We start from the raw sequence: 5,628 nt of genomic DNA on the forward strand, positions 1-5,628 counted from the left end.
TGCGTCCGGAGCCTGTGCTCCGCAACGGGAGAGGCCACAGCAGTGAGAGGCCCGCGTACCGCAAAAAAAATAAAAAGAAAAAACAAAACAAAAAAACTTGACACTGAGGTTCAAATGGCAGCTGAACCATATGGTATGATTTTATACTTCCACGTAAAAGCACATTACAGTGTCAGGTAAACATCTCACCAAATGTTAAATAGAAGAAACCTTGACTATAACTTGGTCATTTCGGTGGTAAGGAGACATAAGCCCAGTAATTAAGGTAATTTGCCCAAAGCTCCTGATAGGGAATCCACAAATCTGAGACCATAACCCAAGCTTTCTCATTTCCGTCTTGTCCTTTAACCCTACTGCATGCACAGTATTTACTGCCTGTGCTTGGATTCCAAACGAAATAGGAAATTCCTGTTGCTTTTCCTTGTTCTCTACAGACTGGCCACATGTGGGGAATTTAACACGTTCAAGAGTGTCCTCTCCTTTATGTGCCTCACAGTATTTCAGTGCAGTTCCCTTGCTGCTCTAGGCTTCCTCCCTCACCTCTTGCCCTCTTTGTACAGTCTCCGAATGGACCTGCAATTCAGGAGCTGACAGGGAGTGTGAAAGGAGTGGAAAGGCAGCTGATAGAGTGGAGGACGGAGGGGATCAGGGAGTCTGGAAACCAGCTGGAGGCAGCCACAACCTGGTGGCCTAAGCCTGCAGATGTACATTCTCATGCATATGCTCATATGACAATAATATAGTGGAGTTGCAGAGCCCTTTGCAGTCATCTCACGAGAGATGTATTATAGGGTGCGAGGTAGCCTGGGTTTAAGTGTTGGAATTACTAGTGTAATGATTTATTGTAAGTAATCTACTGTAAAACAATTGTGACTTTTTGACAGGCTATTTAACCTCTCTAAAGTTCAGTTTCTTGATCTATAGAATGAAGTGGATGGGTTTCCTAGAGCTGCTGTAAAACAGTACCAGAGACTGGGTGGGTTAAACAACAGACATTTATTTTCTCGCAGTTCTGGGAGCTGGAAGTCCAAGATCAATGTGTTGGCAGGGTTGGATTCTTCTCATGAGACCTCTCTCTTTAGCTTGCAGATGGCTGTCTTTTCCCTCTGCCCAGAGATAATTTTTCTGCTGTGTGTGCATGTCTGTGTCCAAATTTCTTCTTCCTACAGGGACACCAGCCATATTAGATTATGAACCACTCTAAAGACCTCATTTTAACTTAATTACCACTTTAAAGACCTTATAACTAAATATTGCATTGTGAGGACTTCAACATATAAAATTTGGAGGGACACAGTTCAGCCTATAACAGAGAGTATATCTTATAACCTTCTTAAGGTTGAAGATCCAATGAGTTTTTATATACAGAGTGCTTTTCAAAATGTAATTTTCTGTATAAATGAAGAGCCTGGCATTTGGCAATAGGAATGTTTAAATCCTTATTTTTAGAACTCACAAGCTGGATGGTTCTAGTGGCCATGTAAATGTTCACTTTCATGGATTTGTTACAGGGTGGTGATGTTTAAACATCTATATTAACACACTTCTATATATTATGACATTTATTTTTTCTTTCTCAGTATTTTATACACCTCCTTTTTTTCTCCATCTTTCACCAGTCCAACCTGTCCCCTGATGTGGGTTGCATAAGGTTGACAGAGTAGGAGTGGGAAGTGTGTAGACACAGATGGGATCTCCCTGCATTTTGCAACCCTAGTTGCAGAGAGTGAGTGAGTACACACAAGGTCTAGGCAGACAGCACCTTGACAACCCCACAGACATCTCTGTCCCCAGTGCAGCATGGAAACAGCAGCAGAGAGAGTTAAAGACCTTCAGGGTGAAGTGGACAAACATGAGGGATGTCGCTGCGGAAACCTTGTGGTCTGAATACCAGGAACCAGACAGAATGAAAGGTCTCTCAGAATTGCTATGTGGACAGTGGACATCTAGGACTGTATCACAGCAGGAAACAGCTGGCACTATCACAATAGGATAATTTGAGGAGGGGTTGTTTACAAGACGAGTGATTACAAAGGTGTGGGCACAGGGTAGAGTGCAGGAACCCGGGGCTCACAGCTGCGGAGCTGTTATCACTGCTGGGCCCGATGGGATGAAGAGAGGGCAAGATTCTAGAAACTAGAAGAAAAAAGAGCACAGAAAGAAGGCTGATTCCATCTGGAAGCCAGAGGGAAGAGAACCTTGTTCATGTGCTCCATTCAGTTTAGGCTCCACGGCAGAGTAGAGTGGAGATGGGTCGAGAATGAATCTGGAGGGGGCAAATGGAAGATTTTGGGGAGTGCAACTCCAATTTCTTGGCACTACATGTGACTCTAGAACTTTGCCATAATCCTGGGGAAAGGGAGGAGTGTGGACACACACTGGTTAATGTTGAATTTCCACCGCTATGGCAGGATGCAAACTCGAAATAGAAAGTCAGCTGAATTACAGAAAAAGACATATGTTACACTTCTTGTAAAACATAAGTTTTGGACCGAGAATTGTATTCACCACATAAAATCCATAAGTCCAGTGTTATATATACCATATATATGTGTACACACACACACACACACACACACACACACACACACACACACACACAGAATACATGGGTTTTATCTCCACCAAATGACAATGGAAATAACATTTACACTGGGGTATAAAATAGACGAAAAAGTCTGGCAAAGAGAAAGGAAGACTGAAATGAGTAAGAAATCAGTAGGAGTACATTAAGTCAGAAATGTCAAGCAAGGAACAAGGAAATGGAATTTGACATGGCAGGAGCCACTGGTATTAGGAGCAGGAGACTTCCTGATTGACAGCAGGCCTTTCCAGGCAGCAGCAGAGCAGCTCCTCGCCCTCGTCCAGGATGAGGCCAGGAGAGGGTGCAGCACTCAGCCACCCAAGGAGAAGATGAGAAGCGGGGTCTGCGTCTCTCTGAGACAGAGAGAAGCCTCATTTTCCAATTTCTCGTTCTCCCTTCCAGTGACCTCGCAGGCTGGCTGTGCCTTTATTCCTCACAGTAGTCTCCTATTTTAACCTAATTTGAGTGGGGCTCAGTTCCACGAGTGTCTATCATAAATTTTACGATTTTTTTTTGTAGCTTATTTAAGTTTTTGGAACTTAACCCCCATTCTTCATCATACAGAAAATGAAATCTAAAAATTGAGACAAATTTATCTGACTGATCATTCAGTCACTTCATGTTGGAAACTGTCATAATCAGGATTCTTTTACCTTCTTCTTTCACCTGGGTTGAGGCTCTCAGGGCCTTAAGCTTTGATCACTGGTGGCATTAGTAAAGAGGGAATGTCCATTGTTAGTATTCTGTTTCACATTGAACTTGCATCCTTTAAGTTATAACTAGTATTACCTGGTCCTAATGTTGTCCTCATTAACCCTGGTGATCTGTTGAGATGTCACATCCTCATCTAACCTGTTGTGGGACAGTCACACCCTTTGTTTCAGGGTTCCCTCATCTCAGCCATGAGAGCGTTTCCTTCTCATCACTTCAACTTCACATGCACTTTTATTCTTGAAAAGTATAAAAGCTCCAAGTTATATTCTATGCTCTATGCAGTCTGCAATTATGAAAATAATATTATTCCAGCAAAGGAATGATCAAGAGAGAGAGGGAGAGAAAGAAAGAGAGAGAGATTGATTCTTTCCAACTAAGGGTATTTTTCAACAAACATGATTTTTGATTCAGAGTGACCTAGATTCAAACTCTATCTGTTTTGGCTACTTATCGATTATACAGTGGTGGGCAGTTTAGTTAAAATTGCCCAACGGGTTTCCATAACTGCAAAGTTAGGAGAGAATGTCTATCTCATGGGGTTTTGAGAGGACAAAAGGACCTGGAACACTGTAAGCCCTTGGTAAATGTTACCTCTCTTCTACCTCATTCCATTAGTGATGTAGGTTTATTGTGGGCAAAGTGAGAGGAAGGGACTGATGGTGAATTAAAATGTGGAAAATTTTTTTTCTGTTACTCTCTATCCTCCTTTGTGCATCCTTCTTTCTTGTCTTGGAAATCTCCACAACCCAGTAGGTAAGGGAGACAGTTTGGGGAGGGTTGCAGAGGGATCTTTTTTTTGTGGTACGCGGGCTTCTCACTGTTGTGGCCTCTCCCATTGCGGAGCACAGGCTCCAGACGTGCAGGCTCAGCGGCCATGGCTCATGGGCCCAGCCGCTCCGCGGCACGTGGGATCTTCCCAGACCGGGGCACGAACCCGTGTCCCCTGCATCGGCAGGCGGACTCTCAACCACTGCGCCACCAGGGAAGCCCGCAGAGGGATCTTTAATTGTGGCTCTTCTTCCAAAAACAGACCAGGTACAATGGATAACATCTTTTACAAATTTTAGTGCTTTCTAAAATTAAACTTTATTATGTATAAAAGTTTTATATATCATAAAGGAGACACTGTGAGTCGATGAGAAAGAGAACGATCATTTTATAAATCTTATCTGGGCAATTGTTTAGCTACTTGGAGAAAAATTCAACTTGGATTCTCATTGAACAGCATAAACCAAAATATCAGGATTAAAAAGGTAACTGAACAATGTCAAACTTAATAGACTTAAAAGAAATAAAAGGTAATTATTTTCCAATTTCTAGATAAGGGAGGAATAATTCATAAAGAAAAAGAATAATAGTTTTGACTATAGAAAAATATAAAATTTCTCAAAATCAGGAGTATTATGAACAAGTTTAAAACTAGAGAAACTAAGTTATTTAACTACGTATATGACAAATTATTAATAACTTTAATATTTAAAGCAGTTATATAAATTGATAGGACTCCAACATGTACAAAAGACATGGACAGATGATTTATTTAAAAGGTACAAATGGGGCTTCCCTGGTGGCACAGTGGTTGAGAGTTCGCCTGCCGATGCAGGGGACACCGGTTCGTGCCCCGGTCCGGGAAGATCCCACATGCCGCGGAGAAGCCGGGCCCGTGAGCCATGGCCGCTGAGCCTGCGCGTCCGGAGCCTGTGCTCCGCAATGGGAGAGGCCACAGCAGTGAGAGACCCGCGTACAGCAAAAAAAAAAAAAAAAAAAAAAAAAAAAAAGGTACAAATGATTAATATATGCTTAAAAATGTATAATGTTACTAAATGCTCAAAAATTAAAGGTAAAATGAGGTAACATTTTCATCCATTGAGTTATAAAATATGAGAGCACCCAGTGTTGCTGAGGATCACTTCTCGTATAACACTGGTGAAAGCTTCCATTGGTGTGCCACTTTGGAGAGTAATTTGACAATATTATGAAAAACCTTATAAATGCTTAGATTGTTTAACTAAGAAACCCAATCCCAGGGCATATATGATAACACAATATTTTGAAATTTAAAAAAACTTTATTATAATAATAGCTTTAATTCATTAATTGCTTACCATGTGACAGGGTTTACTTACGTCGTATAATTCACTTTTCAGCAAAGCTCCTAAGTAGCTGAGCCAGGATTTGAACTTACATCTGTCTGCTTCAAATTCTGCTTGGACTCTTCATTACTATTTTATTCTACTCATAGATATCTTTCATGATATAATTGGAAATACTTTAAATCTATTAATAATGTAATATTGTTAATTTTCTTATTAATTAATTCTAATTAATTT

Source organism: Tursiops truncatus, chromosome 7 (assembly GCF_011762595.2).
Source record: "Tursiops truncatus isolate mTurTru1 chromosome 7, mTurTru1.mat.Y, whole genome shotgun sequence".
Lineage (NCBI taxonomy): Eukaryota > Metazoa > Chordata > Mammalia > Artiodactyla > Delphinidae > Tursiops > Tursiops truncatus.